At 40.3% G+C, this 21,535-nt stretch overlaps 1 protein-coding gene across 1 annotated transcript in view; it reads right to left on the bottom strand.

Moving 5' to 3' along the window:
- LOC125464190 (thrombospondin type-1 domain-containing protein 7A-like) overlaps nucleotides 1-21,535 on the bottom strand; it is a 561,444-nt gene that overhangs the window by 533,704 nt on the left and 6,205 nt on the right. Inside the window, exon 3 of the mRNA XM_059654908.1 lies at nucleotides 11,075-11,134. The gene's annotated coding sequence lies outside the window, so the exon portion shown is untranslated. The remainder of the gene's footprint in view (nucleotides 1-11,074; nucleotides 11,135-21,535) is intronic.

Raw genomic sequence — 21,535 nt, 5'->3', positions numbered from 1 at the left:
GAAAGCTGCATAGGTCCCAACTTGAATAATGAGGTACGGATCTTCCAGGTTGTTTTGGGTTTCAGTGAAAGATTGGAGCAAACCTAGTACAGAAATGGGAGCATGGAAGAAAAATTGGATATTGAAATGGCAAGCAACTGAAAGGTTAGGGTCATGCTTGTGGAGTGAACAATGTTTCATCTTATCAGCAGTGATACACTACAATTTGTTAGGTAAAATGTTTTAGGTAAAAAAAAATTCAGCTATATTGGTGTCCAAAATGAAAGTGAATACATTAGCCTAAGGCATTAATGTGAAGCGTATAGAAAGTGTTGCAGAGAGAATAGGAACTGCCGATGCTGGACAATCTGAGACAACAAGGTGCAGTGCTGGGTGAACACAGCAGGCCAAGCAGCATCAGAGAAGCAGGAAAGCTGATGTTTCGGGTCGAGACTCTTCTTCAGAAAATGGAGAAGGGGAAGGGGATTCTGAAATAAATAGGGAGAAAGGGGAAGGCGGATGGAAGATGGATAAAGGAGAAGATAGGTGGAGAGGAGGCAGACAAGTCAAAGAGGCGGGGGTTGGAGCCAGTAAAGGTGAGTGTAGGTGGGGAATTAGGGAGGGGATAGGTCGGTCCAGGGAGGACGGACAGGTCAAGGAGGCGGGAGGAGATTGCAAGTCAAAATTCATCCACTTAGCTAATTTTTTGAGCCATTCAAGATTTATGTTCTATCCATAGCATTTGGGAATCTGAGACTGCGATGATTTGGAGTAATGATCAAGGATGAGTCGCTTAAGACATGCTTAGGTTCTGTTCTGCAGATTTCACCATGATCAGCTAAAAACAATGCAGGACAGAAAGGTGTGCATCAACCGTGCATTCAATAAGGCCTTGACAATTCTACCAGTGATTTGATGACCTTATAACATATTCTCTGTGTTTGAACATCACTGCCATTTCATAGAATCCTTATGATGTAAAAGCAGGCCATTCAGCCCACTGATTCCACACGAACCCTCCGAACAGCATCCCACCCAGACCTACCCCCCTACCCAATCCCTACAACTCTGCATTTCCTATGGCCAATCCACCTACCCTGTACATCTTTGGACTGTGGGAGGAAATCGGAGCACCCCGGCATAAACCCATGCACATACAGTGAGGACATGCAAACTCCACACAGGCATTCATCCTAGGGCGGAACCAAACTCGCATCCCTGGCACTGTAAGGCAGCAGTGCTAACCAGTGAGCCACCATGCCACCCACTCTGCAGCTTTTTTACATGGACACTGAAATAATATGCCTTGCAGCCAGTGTTATGTATTGTGTATTTAAAAATTGCAATGTTCATTTTGTTGCCTTGATTTGTAACAGCAGAGAGTGACTGCAGAAACATTTTAATCAAGGAAACCATTGTTGCTCATGCAATTTGAGCTCAAAAGCACATCACCATGGCAATAAAGATGGGACAAAATATGAACATTCCTTCCAGGCCTTAAATCTTTTTGGAGAGAAAACAACATTTTAAGCTGTAGGCTGGCAGTGTCAGCTGCATACAATCTTGGATTTGACAAGCAGGAAACCTTTCAGAGAAGTTTCATCACATATATTGATGTATATGGCAGTGTCTGTGCTGGGTCTACCACATTTTGATGAACATTTGGAGATACCATCTATATTCTCAAATCGGCAAAAACAATTGTGACATTTCAAAATTGTGAGAGCAAATTTTGCAATCATTGATGATGAAAAGGAAAAGACCTTACTTTGCGATTTTGACAGTGAAGAATGTGGAGTAAAGTGTTAACTGCACTTTTAACAAAAGCTGCTGGGTGTCTGCATAAAAAGGTACATTATCACATTTGAACGTATGGAACTGTGACTTGGATGTTTAGGGTTCCAGAGAAGCTGTTTGTTATTCTCTTCTGTATATGTTATTTGTTACATGGGCTTGATAAAGGTTGTTAAAGTTCACTGCAAGATTGTGGTCTATGTTCGATCAACAACCCAAACATGATATCATTACATGACAACTAGACCCATAGAACTGGCTGCAAGTGGTAAGAGAGAACATGAAAAGAAGTCCAGCAGCAGTTTAGTGCAAAGGGAGAAACATGAGGCAGGCTCAGCTTTCACAAAAGAAAGATCCTGAAGAGGAGCCTAGAAGCAACAAGAAACAGAGGACAAAGGATTTCAAAACCAACTCAGACATCAAAAACTAACACAGACAACATGGGAGAATGCACTTTGACTCAGGTGAGCATTGAATTCCGCCCTAATTCACGCCAAATCTTTCCATGATGTAAAGGGTCTCAGATAGGCTGTTTAAGCATGGACCCCTTTCAACCTATTCACCATAGGAGGGGCAGAACTGAAAGCCACTGTACAAGAGGGAAGATATGTGAAAATGGTGACAACTTATTGCAACTACAAGCTTTGCAGAATATTGAATGCTCCACCCGTGTTGCCAGAAACCAAAATTGCGATACTAGTAGTCTTTTTTACGGGTCCTTAAAGAAACCCATATTCAAATAACACAAGGCAGCTGACTTTAAGGGCAGTTTGAGACAGGAAAATTATTTGTCTTGGGGCAATCACACCAACGTTGAAATGCTAACATCAAAATTAATGGACATCACACACACTTGAGTAGAATGTGGGAGATGGAAAACTGTTGCGTTGGATGGTCTGAAATGGCTAAAGGAGATTATCCTGCAGCTTTCATCTATCATTACTTCAGGGCCCAGGAGGAACTAGCTCAAACTCAAACATCAGGTTTCATGCAATGTTATAACACAAAGACAAATAAACATTAGAAATACTGTTATTTATCCGTAATCAACATGGTCACAGCCAAGCAGGAGAGCTTGTGTAAGGAGGGCTGAAAGCACAGGTGGTGAACAAACAGGAACTAACAAATTAATTTTAAAAATTTAGGAAATTCTTTCAAGTTCTGGGGAAACAGAATATCACATATCATATTACACTGACAGCATATCACAAAGGCCTGCTGTGTTCATCCAGCCTCACATTTTATTATCACAAACCTATCTGCTTGCTCACACCTAAAAAGTTCCACACCCACTTCAAAAAGGGGAACAGGCTGAGGTTGAGGCCATGTTCAAAGTGTAGTTATTTTGCCATGATGCTGCTAGCCATTTATAACCAACTACAAAGCACTCTGTGATGATGCCACTCTGCAAATCGAATGGATCCATTCAAATTTGCACTGACTTAAAACATCTTAACAGGACACTACAATGAAAGTTACAATCAACTGCATCTGTAGCCCAGCTAAACTTTGCAAGCAGTAAGGCTGATATGAGAAACTGATTCTGGTATCTTCCCCTCAATGAAAAATCCAAACTGCTATCACCCTTATATTACCCTCCAGCTATTAAAGTGTTACCCATCTGCCTTTTAGATATATGTCCGCACTGGGAGTTTTCAAATTATCAGAAACTATGGCAAGAGTTACACATCACATTCTTATTATTGGATGCATTGAAGCACAACATGACAAAAGGGTACGGATTGTTTTGCAAATGTTATAAAATAATGGGTATAATGACAGTAAGTACAGCAAACGGCATGAAAATTAGAGTTTACCACTAGAGACAGGAGATAAAATGCTTGTGAAACATTGTGTCATAGAGTCATACAACAAGGAAACAGAGCCTTTGGTTCAACATGTCTGTGCTAACCAGACATCCCAAACTGACCTAGTCCCATTTTCCAGCATCTGGCCCAGATCTGTTTAAATCCTTCCTAGTCAAATATCCATCCACATGGTGTAATTGTACCCGCCTTCTCCACTTCCTCAGGCAGCTCTTTCTATACATGCATCACCTTCTGCATGAAAAAGTTAACCATAAGATCATTTTTAAATCTCTCACCCCTCACCCTTAAGCTATGCCCTCTAGTTTTGAACTCCTCTACCCTAGGGAAAAGACCTTGGCTAACACCCTATCCATGTTCCTTATGATTTTATAAACCTCTATAAGGTCACCAGTCAGCCTCCGATTCTCCAGGGAAAAAGAAATATACCCTATTCAGCCTCTCCCTGTAACTTAAACCCTCCAGACCCAACAGCCTTGTAAATCTTTTATACATCCTCTCGAGTTTAGCAATATCCTTCCAATAAGGGCAAACAGAATTTGACACAGTATTCAAAAAGTGGCCTCAACAATGTTCTGTGTAGCTGCAACATGACCTCTTAACTTCTGTATTCAATGTTCTGACCAATGAAGACAAAAATGTTAAATACCTTCTTCACTATCATGTCTACCTACGACTCTACGTTCAAGGAATTATGCACCAGTACCCCTCGGTCTCTTTGTTCGGCAACAGTCCCCAGATCCCTACCATTAATTGGATAAGTCCTGTCTTGGTTTGCCTTGCCAAAATGCAACACCTTACATTTATCTGAATTAAATCCAAATGCCACTCCTCAGTCCATTGGTCCATCTGATCAAGGTCCTGTTGTATGCCGAGATAATCTTCTTCACTGTCACACACCACCTATTCTAGTGTTATCTCCATGCCTTTTATGTTCATATTCAAATTATTTATATAAATAATGAAAAGCAGTGGACCCAGTACCAATCATTGTGACACACTGCTGGTGACAGGCTTCCAGTCTGAAAAGCAACCTTCTTCAACAACCATCTGTCAAGCCATCCTTCAAGTCAACTTTGTATTTAATTAGCTAGCTCACCCTGATCTTATGTCATCTAACCTTGCTGATCAGTTTATCATGAAGAACCTTGCCGAACACTTTGCTGAAGTCCGTATAGACAACATCTACCATTCTGCCTTCATCAACCTTCTTTGTCACCTCTTCAAAAAGCTCAATCAAGTTAGTGAGACATAATTTCCCATGCAGAAAGTCATGTAACCAATCCCTAATCAGTCCTGGCCTTTCCAAACGCATGTAAATCCTGTCCCTCAGAATACCCTCCAACAACTTACCTCCCACTGACATAAGGCTCATTAGTCTATAATTCCCTGCCCGTCCTTCCAGCCTTTTTTAAATAACTGCAACACATTAGCCAACCTCCAGTCTTCCAGCACTTTACCTGCGGCTGTCAATGATACAAGTATCTCAGCAACAGGCGAGCAATCTCTTCCCTGGTTTACCACAAAGTTCTGGGAAACACCTGATTGGGCCCTGGGGTTTTATCAACCTTTATGCATTTTACAACCTCCAGCACCTCCTCTTCTGTAATATGAACTCTTTTCAAGACATCACTATTTTTCCCCAAGTTCTCCAGCTTCCATGTCTGACTCCACAGTAAATACTAACTGAAATATTTGCTGAGCAATTCGCCCATCTCTTATGATTCCATGTATAGATGGCCACATTGATCTTTAAGGGACCCTATCTCTCCCTAGTTACCCTTTGACCTCAATATACTTTTAGAATCTCTTTGGATTCTCCTTATCTGCTGAAGTATCTCATGTACCCCTTTTGCCCTCCTAATTGGCCTCTTAAATATACTCCTACTGCCCTTATACTCCTTTGCGACACCTAATAATCTGTTGTGGCCAGCATATGAGAATCAAGTATTCATTCAAGTCTACTTGTAGTATTTGCTAAAGGAAATTAATGGCATCAAGCTGACATAACAAGTATATACCTTTCTTCCACCTATCATGAAATTCTGGCAGGCATCAGGCAAATTGTGCAAGGCAGTTTTCATAATATTTTGGATCTTGAGACTGAGTGGAATGAATATCAATTTTGCTTAGTATGCAAAACTTATCGTAACGAGGCTAATTATACATCCCATCTGATTTTAGAATGACTTGCCCAAACTGTTATATTTGTTGATCTCTTTAATTTTCCCACAAATCATGCGTTATGTGTAAGAAGGCTTGGTCTAACTGCACCTGTCTCAAGACCACAGCATCAGCTTTGTAATTTCTATTTAAAACAGCCTTTAGTCAGAATTCTCTAGCCTTTTGTTAAAGAGTGAAGCACAGACAATAGTTCAGAAACAGTAAGAGAAATAGATGCATAACTGGCCATAAAAATGCAAAAATTATGTTTAAGGAAATCCTGGAAACCACCTTTGAACATTTGTGACAATTACTGGCTCCAAATGAATTATTTCCATTATGATTCATATATTATTTGCCATTTAAAATACACAAAACAATCAGTCAACAAGTCCACTTCACCAACACCTTCCATCCCAACCTCAAGTTCACCTGGGCCATCTCCAACACATCCCTCACCTTCCTGGACCTCTCAGTCTCCATCTCAGGCAACCAGCTTGTAACTGATGTCCATTTCAAGCCCACCGACTCCCACAGCTACCTAGAATACACCTCCTCCCACCCACCTCCTGCAAAAATTCCATCCCCTATTCCCAATTCCTCCGCCGCATCTGCTCCCAGGATGAGGCATTCCACTCCCGCACATCCCAGATGTCCACGTTCTTCAAGGACCGCAACTTTCCCCCCACAGTGGTCAAGAACGCCCTTGACCGCGTCTCCTGCATTTCCCGCAAAACATCCCACACACCCCGTCCCCGCCACAACCGCCCAAAGAGGATCCCCCTCGAACTCACACACCACCCCACCAACCTCTGGATACAACGCATCATCCTCCGACACTTCCACCATCTACAATCCGACCCCACCACCCAAGAAATTTTTCCATCCCCAACCTTGTCTGCTTTCCGGAGACACCACTCTCTCTGTGACTCCCTTGTTCGCTCCACACTGCCCTCCCGACCCCACCACACCCGGCACCTTCCCCTGCAACCGCAGGAAGTGCTACACTTGCCCCCACACCTCCTCCCTCACCCCTATCCCAGGCCCCAAGATGACTTTCCATATTAAGCAGAGGTTCACCTGCACACCTGCCAATGTGGTATACTGTATCCATTGTACCCAGTGTGGCTTCCTCTACATTGGGGAAACCAAGCAGAGGCTTGGGGACCGCTTTGCAGAACACCTCCGCTCGGTTCGCAATAAACAACTGCACCTCCCAGTCGCAAACCATTTCAACTACCCCTCCCATTCTTTAGATGACATGTCCATCATGGGCCTCCTGCAGTGCCACTATGATGCCACCCGAAGGTTGCAGGAACAGCAACTCATAGTCCGCTTGGGAACCCTGCAGCCCAATGGTATCAATGTGGACTTCACCAGCTTCAAAATCTCCCCTTCCCCCACCGCATCCCAAAACCAACCCAGTTCGTCCCCTCCCCCCACTGCATCACACAACCAGCCCAGCTCTTCCCCTCCCCCCACTGCATCCCAAAACCAGCCCAGCCTGTCTCTGCCTCCCTAACTTGTTCTTCCTCTCACCCATCCCTTCCTCCCACCCCAAGCCGCACCTCCATTTCCTACCTACTAACCTCATCCCACCTCCTTGATCTGTCCGTCTTCCCTGGACTGACCTATCCCCTCCCTACCTTCCCACCTATACTCTCCCCTCCACCTGTCTTCTTTTCTCTCCATCTTCAGTCCGCCTCCCCCTCTCTCCCTACTTATTCCAGAACCCTCACCCCATCCCCCTCTCTGATGAAGGGTCTAGGCCCGAAACGTCAGCTTTTGTGCTCCCGAGATGCTGCTTGGCCTGCTGTGTTCATCCAGCCTCACATTTTATTATTCAAGACCTGGAAGTCCCAGTTTAAACAATAGCTGCATTTGAATTCTTTACCAAGTGCAGTCATCAACGACTTAATGATATGTACTTGCTGCCTAATATATGACATCAGTGGAATAAGTAATTGTTTATAATTGTGATTAGTAATACCATGAAATATGGCTATTAGTTCAGCAGAATATTTCTAGAATTTATTCCATGTGTATGAGAAGATAGCTCAACTTGAACTCATCTCCAAGGAATAACTGACAGATGGAAAACATTTCAAACAGTTGTGCATCAGTACCCAGTAACCTTCAGTACAAAGTGTAATCATTGCAACCGACATTGAAAACTGCCTCAAATTTTCTCTGATGACCGTATCACTGAAATGACTTGGTTGACACCTGGGGATAGCCAAATATCCTGATACCATACCAGATCTCCATGTCCACAAGCATCTTAATTGTCATCAATGCAAATAAATTGCCTTTGGTGGTGACTGAAAACAAAATACTTTGAAAGTGGCTTAAGGATGGAATTTTAACTCTCTATTGCTACAAGACAGGCATTTTCTTCCATTCTTCATTTTTCACCAATTTGTTATTCTTCCACATGTCCCTCCTGAAGAGTTAACATTTTGCCACTGTGCAGTTCAACGATCAGCAGTAACCCACCAACACACTGGTGTACCTACACCACTTGAGCTGCAGTGGCTCAAGGAGGCAATTCACCCAAACCTCCTTCAGTGCCATGAGAGATGGTCAACACATTCTGGTCTTGCCAAGAAACCGGGCAAAACCTCTGACAAATGGGGCCTTAATTTGGCTAAGAAATGCTGTTACTTTGAGGGGCATTCAAGCTTAAACTGAATGGGTCAGAACTGTAAAGGACTGACAATCACATCCAGATTGTCATTCCATGTTGTATTTATGGAAAGAAAGACCTGCACATTTCGAAAAGGAGATTCCAATCAGAGTTCCCTCTTAAATGTGAGGCTATATTTTAAATTTGACAGTTCCCTTAAAGTGAAGGAGAGTCAGGAGAAAGAAAAGCACGATCCGTGTAATTATGTAGTGTCCTGTATAAGTAAATGCTTTTGGCCTTTGCAACTGCAGGGAATGTCAGATCCAATTTGTTTTTATTGATTTGCAAAGACTGTACAGAACTGCTTTAGTCCCTGTAGATGTACATAATGATTCTTTTAAATTAATAAAGTATCTTTTTGTAAATAAAAAAAATCCTTTTCACAGGAGTTAAGTTGCCAGTAATTTAAATTCTTAGCAGCACTATCAGCCATTCTTGACAGCTCCTATGAGAGTTGAACTGTGTAAGAAGAGGCAGGTAAGTAGCATGACAGGCCATAAAGGTGGCAAGGAGAAGGAATGGTCAGGTCCAGTGGCGAGGTGGAGGGTCCCGAGGGGGATGGGGAGTGTTGAGTCTACTGGCGGAGGATGTTGTGTCCTGGGTTAGGATCTTGAGGAGGTGAAATTGAGGGAAGGTGGTGAGTTGGGGGGTGGGGTGATTGGAGGTGTCAATTTAATTGTTAGACTAGGTTTTTAATTGTCTTATAAGTGACAAAGGGACAGGCATAACTGAATAACAAAGTGTGGAGCTGGATGAACAGAACAGGGCCTAGACCCTTCATCAGATGAAGGGTCTAAGCCCGCAATGGCAGCTTTTGTGCTTCTAAGATGCTGCTTGGCCTGCTGTGTTCATCCAGCTCCACACTTTGTTATCTCGAATTCTCCAGCATCTGCAGTTCCCATTATTTCAGGCATAACTGGATCTGTGCTTTTATCTTGGAGAAAGTGAGAAGAGTTAATAGGAAAATTTGTGCAAAGTAAGCACAAGCTCAATCAGGCAAGGGAGGGAGTTGATGAACGGAGAAGGATCAGGCCTCTTTTCATGAAAAAAAAAGAGTCTTCAGAACATCCTGTTGGAGGAGGGATATATAAAGGGATTGCACATCTGTGGCGAAAAGGAGCCAGGATTAGGACCAGAAAATCAGAAATTGTGGAACTCACGTAAAGCATCAGAAATATCATGCATGTAAGTGGTGATGCATTTGTTGCCTCCTCCCTTCCAGCTTTTTATTTTTCCAACTGATTTCCCTTGGGTCCAGTATATCATCTGGCAAGGTTATGCAGTATAAGGCATGAAGCAGATAACAACAATTGGTAACACATAGTAACAATTGGTAAGACAGTAATACAACTCCTCCAAAACAGTCCAGGCAGCTAAAGCAACCCAATGGCCAAAGGAAAGATATTTCATATGGCAGCATGCCAAATGTGTGTGTGTGTGTGTGTGTGTGTGTGTGTCATCTGGACACCAACATGTACCAAATTAGAGGCTGCAGTGCGAAAGGCATGAGTGCCATGCAGCTGAATTTTGCAGCCACAGAATTTTATAAGAGCAAAGTGTAATCTAAAGCAAAGCTGCTTTTACTGTTTGTTCAATGCTTGGAGGTCATCTACCATCAGAGTAAATCTTTGGCTGTTTCATCTTTCACAGAGTCTGAGGTTAGTGGTTTGAACTTGGGTGATTAGCTCTAGTTATGCTTCATTCATTTGTTACTAAATTGTTGCAACCAAATCAGTCTTATTTGTTCTTCCTGAAAGCAAACATTTATGTTCTATTAACACTGTTTCAACAAAGAGACTCATCTGAGCGATCAATTTGCAAGTTCTCCACCCCCCCTCCTCATTAATCCTTCTTAGGTTTGCTGCAATTGAATTTGCAGCATTAGCAGTGTTAATTCGGGTTTCTATCCAGGTTCATTTTTACAGACTTTGTTTGATTATGTCTTCACAGATTTTTTTTCTTGGCGCCACAATGAGTGTAGTCATGCTTATAGCTGATAAATATAAATATTTGTGGAATAAAATTATAATAAATAAATATAAATTCAACACAATACAATTATATATCACAACAATACAAAAAAAGCATTATTGTAACATAAGCAGCTTATTAACTGCAATGTTTCCAAAACTCCAACATATTTTCAGAGCAACTGAGGGACGGCAGCAAACACAGCCTTGACAATGTTGTCCACATCATGACAGTGAAAATACAAACTAATATATTCAATCTGCAACTTTCCTTTCTTCAAACATATCCAATCTAAATTTCCCCATAGGTTTTTTTTCTATCCCTGTTGGTAACGATTCAGGGAGATTTATGGAACCCCTGTAAATATGTAATAAACAATGGAAAATTACAATTATGTTGTTACTGTAGCTATTCTGTTGAAGTCTTGCCAAAGCTGCAGTAAAACCACCACGGATACTCAGATTTATGTCAAGATGCAGTTCCACACTCAATCTATAAATCTCCATGCCTCTAATGGAATTTCACATTCATTCCATTTAATTACAATTGCCCACTATTGATCACATTTTCCTTCATGTGCTTCGAAATCATTGATGCATGAACAATATCCTTTTCACTCTATGATCTGCAGCAATCAGTAAGTATATGCCCTTACCCTCTGTTGAGACTTTTGACTTCAGGCCAAAGTTGGTGCAGAAGAAGTTGCCAGGGGAAACTGGAAGAGGGAAGCAAGAAGAGGTGAAGGACTCAAATGAGTTGTCAGCACTGATTAGTGAATTGGTTTTTGTTAATGGCTAAAGTGGAGAAGTCCTGATCTTCCTAAACCAATAAAACTGAATACTTCAAATTTAAAAGGGGTATGTTTTGAACAGCCTCAAGTCGTTGTTTTAAAATTCATTAATTCGGTCACTCAGTGTCTGCTAAGCATAAGTGGAAGGTATATGATGCTCACTCAACACATTAGAACTTGAATTTTGGAGTCAGACTCCAAGAAGAAACCTCGAGCCACAACTCGCATATTTATTTCATTTTGTATCTATTTCAGGGTGGCAGGTTGCTCACTATTTATGTGTCCATCAGAAAAGTGCATTGTTGGGCATTAAATATCAAACACTATCCTCACCAACATTTTCAATTGCTGTCTATTTTGCTTTTCTAAAACTGAAGTTAGCTTCCTGCCTCATGCAGTCATAGATTTCTACCCAATTTGACTCAGATTATCCCTTCTTCTGTAAATCATTAATTGTTAGCTCGACCTTCCTAATATACTTCCCTGTCCTCAATCCATTTATAACATTTTACATCTTCCGATAACGTTCTGTAGTTGTGGCTGAGTGGTTAAGGCATGGGTTTGAAATCCAACGGTGTTTCCACACACAGTTTTGACTGCCAATTACAGTTTCAGTTAAGGGCAATCTTAAGGAGCTTGTTTCTGGCCCTCTTGCTGTGCAATCATAGTATCCCTATCCTTTGGCCTCGAGGCCTGGGTTTAAGACCCACCTGCTCTACAGGTTTGTAATAACATCTCTGAACCAGTTGATCAGAAAAATAAGTTAAATTAAAACAAAAATATTCTGATCTAATTTTAAACCCAGAAATTATTTTCCATGATAGTTTGGTGAATGTCTGAATTTATCAATACTGTGGGGATTTCTATCACAAGTGCTAACTTGGACAATTTTGTCTCCTATTTCCTTATGTTACCAGTTATTAGGATTAACATTTTTCTAAAAAAAATATTTTAACATTATTTTGCTATTTCACTCAAGAAACTGTAATGTTATGTTCTATCTCACAGTTAATACGTCAATGGACCTTTAAGAGACATGTTAATGATGTCATGATGGTATCATAGTATGTGACCCGATGGTACAAAGGTCTCAGACTCCATCTTAGCTTGGGCTACATGCTGATGGTGGTATGTTACTCTTTGCAACCAAATAGTTTAATATTAACTCAGATACGGACATGCCAGTGTTTGTAATATTTGTACACATTAGTGACCTGTAATAATTGTCTGCTGGATCTTTCAATACCCCATTGCCCACATCCCAGTTTCTTATGTAACAAGAGATAACACAAGCACTGCTCCGTCAGGTAAAGATTCCCTGCTGGAGACAAAGTGCACATCATGTAGAAAATCCTCAAATTTCCAGGCTTGTCTAAAGGAAGCAGAAGAAAATGCATGTTAACTCATTCTGACTCCTCTACTACAGGTGAATTAAAACATGTGTGAAATAATGGGTACTTTGCTCTGCCCATTTTAATATTTTATTATTGTGTCCCAAGAATCCATATATAGTCCACAACCATTTAGTTCTTCTCCAAGTTATTATCAGGCTCTCAACCTTGTTGTTGAGAATTAGATCATTTTTTTCCAGCCATGTGGTTTGATCAACATGCAAGGCATCTTTCTATTCCAAAACCACGAGCTAAAGAATTGCCTACATATTTTTGACAAATGATATAGTAGAATAAAAGTCATCTTAATGATTAGCATTCCACAGTTGTACTAATAACCTGGGTTCAAATTGCAGAATAGCAGCGAGGGAGTTTAAATTCAGTTCATTAGGTGAAGCTGCGATAAACCCATTCAAACATTCTTCAGAAAATCAGTCCCTCATCCCAAGAATGAGTTGAGAAAAACTTACCTGAAGTGTTTCTAAGATGATTGCATCTTGTTTTCAAGCAAGCAAACCAGAACTGTACAAAGTACTCCAGCTGAGGTTTCACCATTGCCCTCTACAGCTGCAGTAAAGCGTTCCAACTTATATATTTCATTTGCCTCGCAGTAAATGACAATGTTCTATTCCTAACTAATTGCTGTAACTTTTATATTTGTTCACAGGTTGTGAGTGTCACTGCTAAGCCAGCATTTATTGCCTCTCCCTAATTGTTCAGAGGCCAGCTTAGAATCAGCTACATTTGCTGTGGATCTGGATTTGCATGTACGCCAGAACAAGTGAATATGGCAGATTTCCCTCCCTAAAAGACAGAGTGAACCAGATAGATTTTTAAATGACAGTCAATATTAGTAACATGGTCACCATTAGTCTAGCTTTCTACTCCAGTTTGTTGTTTAACTGAATTCAAATTTTACTAATTCCCCTGGTAGGATTCAAACACCTTTCCCCAGAACATTAGTCCAAGGTTCTGAATTTCTAATCTAGTGACACTACCACTATTCCCCCACACTGCACCCTGCATGCGAACAGGATGTGACTCATGCTTTAAGACACCCAGATCTCTCTGTACCATTGGGTGTTGCAAGTTCTCACCATTTCAATGGTATACTTTTTAAAAAATACTTTCTGCTAAAATAGAAAACTCCACAATTGCCCACATTATACTCCACCTACGAAATTTTTACATAGTCACTTAACATGTCTACATTCCTCTGCATATTCTCTACGCCCTCTTGATAATTTATCTTCCTTCCTTTCTTGGTGTCATCAGCAAATTCTGCTACTATGTATTTGGCCTTCTCATCCAGTAGATTGGCCTAGATTGCAAATAGTTGAGGACTGAGAATTGATCCCTGTTCCACTTCATTAGTTAATTTGTTGACTAAGAAAAACCCATTCACCCTATTTGGACTCCTGTTAAGAAACTAATCTTTTATCCATGCTAATATAAATAGTATGGATTTTGTTTTTCTCTAGTACAGCAGGTTTTGATGCAGCATTTTATCAAATGCCTACTGGAAATCTAATATACCACATCCACAGGTTCCCCTCTATCCACTATGAATGTTGTTTTGCCATAAATCTCTAATAGATTATTTAAATACAATTTATTTTCACAATGTTGTGTTGGCTCTGTCTAACTAAATTATGATTTTCTGGATATCCTAGGGGTGGTGGTGGACGGTTCCTTTTCAGACTGGAGGCCTGTGAGCAGGGGTGTTCCTCAGGGATTGGTGCTGAGTTTATTATTGACATAAGTGATTTAGATGAAAATATAGGAAGCATGGTTAGTAAGTTTGTGGATGGCACCAACGTTGGTGGTATTATAGACAGTGAAGGGGTTTAGTTAAGAATACAAAGGAATCTTAATCATTTTGGCCAATGGGTCAAGGAGCGGCAGATTAATTTAATTTCAATAAATGTGAGGCGATACATTTTGGTAAGACAAACAAGGTTAGGGCTTAGGCAGTTGATGGTAGGGTGCTGGGGAGTGTGGTCGAACAGAGAGACCTAGGGGTTCAGGCACATAGTTCCTGGAAAGTTGTGTCACAGGTAGACAGGGAGACAAAGTGAAGAGCTGGAGAAAAACAGCAAGCCAGGCAGCATTAGAGGAGGAGGAAAGCTAACATTTCAGGTTGGGACCCTTCGTCATTTCAGAAGAAGGGTCCTGACACAAAACATCAGTTTTTCTGCTCCTCTGATGCTACCTGGCCTGCTCTGTTTCTCCAGCTCCACACTTTGCTATGTTTGACTCTAGCATCGGCATTTCTTGTTATCTCAAGGTAAAGAAGGCATTTGGCATGCTTGCCTTCATTGGTTGGACCATTGAGTATAGGAGGTGGGATGTCATGTTGCAGTTGTACAGGACATTAAAGAGCCACTTTTGGACTGCTGTGTACAATTCAGGTCTCCCTGCCACAGGAAGGATATTTTTAAATTGGAGAGGGTACAGAAAAGATTTACTAGGATATTCCTGGGAGTGGAGGGTTTTAGTTATAAGGTAGTCTGGATGGGCTGTTCTTTTTTCATTGGAGCATAGGAGGTTGAGGGGTGACCTTATAGAGACATATATAATAACGAGGGGCACAGAGAAGGTGAATATCAAAGACGTTTTTCTATAGGTAGGGGAGTTCAAAACTAGAGGGCATAATTTTAAGGTGAGAAGAGAAAGATTTGAGGGATTTAAGTGGTAACTATTTCACACACCGGGTAGTTCGTTTGTGGAATATGATGCCAAAGGAAGTGGTAGATGCAGATACGGTTACAATATTTAAAAGACATTTGGACAGGTACATGAATAAGAAAGGTTTCGAGGAATATGGGCCAAATGTGGGCAAATGGAACTGGTTGAGTTCTGGGAACCTGGTCGGCTTGGACGAATTGGACTGATGGGTTTGTGTTGTGCTGTATGACACAATGACTGACAATTCCCTTAAAATGTGAATGTAGCAACTTCCCAATGACTGGTGTTAGGCAAACAGGCCTATATTTTCCTACTTTCAGCCTCTCTTCCTTCTTGAATAAAGATGCAACATTTGTTATTTTCCTATCCACTGAGATCCTTCCAGAATCTAAGGAATTTTGGAAGATTATAACCACTGTACCTACTAGCTATGTTGCCAATTCTTTTAAGAACCCATGATGCAGGTTATCTGACCCTGTGTGCCTGTTAGCCTTTCATCTTCCAATAATCTTTTCCCTGGTAATGGTGATTATTTAACATACAACACTATCACCTCTAGATTTTCACTTTATCTTTGAATATGATAACTATGAACACAGACACAAAACCACGAAGACAGACACAAAATACATGTTCAAAGACTTCATCATTTTTGTTCTCCTTAATCAGTTTCCCAACGCTATCTTGATGGAGCAAAAGACTTTCTTAGTTTCAGTAAAGTCATTGGTGACAAAGTCTGCAGATGAAGGCAACACCCACGCTTCCAAACATTGAGATATGCTACTAAACACATTCACTTTGCATGCATTGCAAACAGATGATGAAACAATTGCAAATTAAAAGTCACTGAAGTTTAAAAATGAGTGATTCATGTCTTGTTCTTTCAATGTCTTAAGAGTCCAGCAGACTTTTACCTATAAAACTGACACCACCGCTGCCTACATCAAAACTTTTAAATTATTTTAAACATTTCAAAGGAAAAATCAACTGTTGTCTTTTTTTGTGTTTTTCTTGGTAAGTTTTCGACTTTTTTGAGCAAAATGGAGAATTTGCACCCTTGGAATGACCCAGACCTTTTTCCCTTGATGAAATGGATTATTTATGCTCTTTTGACCATTAAAATATGTTCTGATTTTTAATAAATGAACGTCTTGCCTCTGAATGGTTTTATTGGTCTTAATTTATTTTGCAGTGGGCTTGCAATGTTTCAATTTCTTTCCAATATTGCCAGGTTTGATACAAATAAATACATGTCCCCATTTTCATTTTTGCAGCTGACCATCATAGTACCATGGCTGCTTGTTTCACTGTTAAATACTTCCATTTCACTCTTCCAGACTCGAAGCCTGGTTTCTGTGCTACCCAGATAAGTTTTCCACCGTTTTCCCGTAGATGTCTCATTTATTGATCAGTCCCAATGTTTGTTGAATCTGTGATTAAATCATGGAATCCCTGCAGTGTAGATAGAGGCCATTCAGCCCATCAAGTTTGCAAACAGCATCCTACCTGTACCCAGCTCCAACCCTATCGCTGTTGCTTTGCACTTACTATGGCTAATTCATTTAGTCTGCACGCTACGGGGCAATTTAGCATGACAAATCCACCCAACCTGCCCATCTTTGGACATGGGAGGAAACCAGAGAACCCTAGCAGAAATCTATGCAGACACAGGGTGAATGTGCAAACTCCAAACAAACAGTTGCTTAAGGCTGGAATCAAACCCACAAATCTGGTGCTGTGAGGCAGCAGTGCTAACCATTCTGCCACCCTTCCACCTATATCCTGATTGAGGTCTATTTCTTTCTCCTCAAGAGTGACTATGTGTAGTGCAAACTGGCTTTTCTGTGCTTTTGCCCTGGACTAAGTGTCTTTTCACCATGGAGTACAAATGCTAGGTTGCTACTGCTTCCACAAACCTATGGTCTCCTAATATCTGTTCGAACCCTTTCAGTTCTTGAAATATTAGCTAAGCCTTTCATAAATTGACAATGTTTTTAATGTGGTAACTTACTTAGCTGCAAAAGATTTTTTTTTTCTTCAAGTTCCTCTGTATTCTCAGCCTTTTCTGGACTTTATATATGGGTACCCACCACTGACTGCATGTTATGTTAGGATTTGATGTCCAGCACTGGTATTATGTTATAGCCCAATGTCTGGATGCTACTCATAAGTGGCTTGTGTTTATGACAGAGTACTGCGACCAATTCTCCTTCCTACTGTAGTCTAAATGTCTCTTTGGTAGTGTGTGGTGGAGGATGGATCACAATTAAGACTCATCAGAATAGGAGCCTTTCTTTCATACAAATGTAGGTTATTACAGTACGATATACAAGTTACATTAACTCCATATTACCAATGACTAACAGGAAGTAGAAAAGACCTGTGCATCTCCATCAATAGACCAAGCCAGAATTCAACGGATTCTTTAACCAAAAACAGAAATTGATGGAGGAACCTTGCTGAGTTCCTCCAGCAATTTCTGTTTTTTGTTTCAGAGTTGCTTTTTGTTTTATCTTAGTTAATATCTAACCAGCTGCTGCATGACATTGTCAGACTGGGTGGAGATCAATACAGCTCAGACGTTAAATCACACAACAAGGATTGTTTGTGAATGTTCCAAAAGTAGGGTGATGCAACTTGGCAAATAATTACCTATTACCATAGCAAACTAGTACTTTCGTTTTGCCAAAAAAGATCTTTATCCATTTTAAAGGTTATGACTCAGTGGATAGATTTCACTCCTGGAACATTGGAAGCCTGTTTTGACTGATACTTGAGGGCATGCTGTCATGTCAGAAATGCTATCTTTCAGATGGGACATTCAACTGAGTTTCTGTTTGCTTTCTCAGTTGGATGTAAAAGATCCCACGGTAGTGTTTTAAAGAGGGACTATCCAAACCAACACTGATTCTTCTCTCAACATCACTAAAATGGACTATTTAGCCATTATCACACTGAATTGTGTGGGATCTTGCCATGCTGAAATTGGCTGCTGTGCTTTTTAAATTGTAACAATTGAATGTAAATGTTTGTGAATATAGTATTCACCTACACAATGTGCTGTTGATATTTAGCTTTTATTAGTTTTTCTAGCTCTGGCTATATGCACCCGTACAACATAATGGCATTTCTCTTGTATGCATGTATGACTTATCAACCTCTGTAGAGAAGAGACAAGCTATAATGTACCAAGCAGTCAGTGATTTTGATTACAGCCAGAAAGCTATTTTCAAGTTGCAAATGAACAGCACAAATGGAGGCTGAAAACGCTGATGTCTACCTTAGAAACAGATGGTTGGAAAATATGGACTGGGAGGTATTGGTTAAATTCTTTGTCTGTGCTTAATTATCTGATCTAAGCCAAGATGTTGAAAAATATTACAACTAGTCTCAATATCCCCTAAAAGGAAATAGTCAAAAATAAAACATTTCCATTTCTCGGTTCTTATCCAGTGTACAACATTGTGTAAATAATAAGTAAAAGCAAGACTTAAACTTACTGTCCCAGCTCAAAGAGTTTCAGCATTTAGAGAGCTGGGAAGCTATTAGACCCAATGCCACCAAATGACAAGAGAAAAAGAAAAAATTGCTAGATTGAATCCAGTTGGAAATAAAAGCTGATTATAATTGCCCATTCATACTTAATGCACCATCATCTGGAAGTTTCACCTCTATTGAGCCTCTATATGTAGATTTAGAGTCACAAAGAAAACCTGCCCCGCAGCAAAATTTTAGAGTGACTTAGAAATCATAACACCAACATAGACCATTCATATAGTTATCCTAACAAAAAAACAGTACCACTACTGCAACTTTACACTTTTGCAATGTTTCTCTAATTTACTTTGCTTCAACCTAATAACATGTATAGTAAATGTTGGCACAGTTTATGCTGTAATCGCAACAGCTGCACAGCCTTGATGTTCAAAAAAAACTTACTTTTCTCCTCCAAACGTCTTGTATTTATTTTTGCTTCCCTTTCTTATTCCAGTACCCTTGATCAATGGAAGCAATGGAGGTTCAATTTCATAGATCCCTAAAATGGGGAACACACTGAGTGACAACTTCTTGCTGTCTGCTCAATTGAATGATCTCAGCATCGACACAGCACTAACTATGCTGTCTATTGGTTGAACAGCTCAGCAGGCAGTTGGTATCATTAAAACCAGCAATACTTAAAGTTAACCCTCGCTACTTAAAGTTAACGTTAACCTTTTACAGATGGAGATGCATTGTGGTTGAATCATGAGTTTGAAGAGAAATTGTACAAGCAGGGGCAACAATAGGGCTCTACTCTTTTTGGATCTAAATGGAAGATGTACATAGGAGAATGGTTATCCAATATTTGTTGGGATGAGTGGAAGAGAGGGATATCCTTTAGACACATGGCCAAAACGCCATGGGAACAGTTATAAAGCGTAAACCCCAAGGACCTAGATGTAGGGCCACAAGAAATTTGTTGACTTCAGATGAGTTGTTAAGAGAATGGTACTTCAAATGGCAAATCTGAACAACTCCACCAATGGGTTTAACCATGGAACAAGTCATCACACACCTAAAAAAAAGCTTGAGAAAAAAAATTTACACAATATGGGAAACTTGATAAGAACTAAGAAATGGAAGCATCTTACCTAACAAAAATCTCACACCTAAAACTCATATACTTCATCTCATCTTCAAACATGCTAAGTATACTTGGAATACTCACAACCACATCACAAGATATTCAACATGGTACACTATAGCAACCAGACTAATTGTTTCCCAATCACTGACCTGTTACCTGTTCACATTGCAGGACAAAATGGTGCATAACCAAAGACAGCAGGAACTAAATGTAGGGCATTCATTTTTTTTTATGATCCCAATTGAAGGTAATACTGGACAACTCAGATCCCAGATTAAAATCAAACTAGCTCATCATTTTTGCAGTTTGGTTGTCATAGTCACATGAGGCTGCTAATATTCTTTGAACAAAAGCATGCAGGTTTATTACACAAATGAAAAGAAAACTAGACTTATGTCAGTTTAGAATTATCTTAACATAAACAGCAAAAAAGAAAGATTCAAGATTTTTCCTAGCAATATCCCTTCCAGTCATTCAATCCCAGAAATGTGTTATTACTATCTTAACTCTTTTTTTCACTCAAATGTTTCCACCCCTTCTCCTTGGGCCAATAAAGCAGAAGACATTGTTTCAATTCTGATGGCCGAGAAATCTCTACCAATTCTCAAAGCCTGGAGAATTGCACAAGCTGAAAAAAACTGAACTTCCACAAAGATTACTGTTTTTTTTCCTGAACTCAATCTACGAGTGGCCTTGAACCACATGTTTCTATGTAGGTCATAAACTCAAATTTGTGAACATGCAGTAATTAACACCCAGGTACCTGACTGAGTTATTTGACTTAAGTTACATGCTTTCGCAGAAAAGCTGTTCACTGCTCAAGTTTCTGAACTTTGTTAGGAAAAAATAAGTCACCTCCACAGAACTGAAAAGTGAAATCCATTTTTCTTCCACTTTTGAATCCAAGTTTTTCAGTAATAACAATATACTACAAACCTATGTCATAATGTGCCAGGCCCGTGGGGGAGAACTTGATGGCCATTAATGGTAGTAGTACAGCTGAAGTAAGTGAAGATGATGATATCCTTAACATCTAATCATCCTCATAACTCATTTCCTATTTATTTTACATATTACAAAATTGTGGTTAGATAGCATCTTAACTTGATTTTATACTTACAGCCGTGAAGAACTGTATTGTCCATCCTTCACTGTTGCTGGGTCAAAATTCTGGCACCTGCTGTGGTTATACTTACTCGAAAAAGACTCCATTGGCTCAAGGAGGCAGCTCACCATCAAAGGCAATTAAGAATAGGCAATAAATATTGGTTTATCCAGAGATGTTAACATCCCATGAACAAATAAAGAGTATCTTGTGAGTCTTCTTTGACCCAACCTTCTTGAACCATTGAGAAGGGCTCTTTCAAAACTATTAATTGGAAGTACAGCAACTTGTTATGTATCAATTTGAAGCCATGTGGGTGGATTACATTCCAGGAGCACCAAAATGAGTGTTAGAATACTTAAGATTAGCACGGGTGGTGGGGGGGGGGGGGGGGGGGGAGTGGTGTGGGACATGGGAATGGTAGCCTTGGCGGTGCAGAATTGGGTAGTACTAGGCAGAAAAATGTAATGTATTACATGTGACAGCACACCAGCTGAATATTTGGTGAGGAACAT

The sequence above is a fragment of the Stegostoma tigrinum genome, chromosome 2 (assembly GCF_030684315.1).
Source record: "Stegostoma tigrinum isolate sSteTig4 chromosome 2, sSteTig4.hap1, whole genome shotgun sequence".
In the NCBI taxonomy this organism is placed as follows: Eukaryota; Metazoa; Chordata; class Chondrichthyes; order Orectolobiformes; family Stegostomatidae; genus Stegostoma; species Stegostoma tigrinum.
The sequence above is the reverse complement of the archived record's forward strand: the minus strand, read 5'-3'. Positions and strand labels throughout refer to the sequence as shown.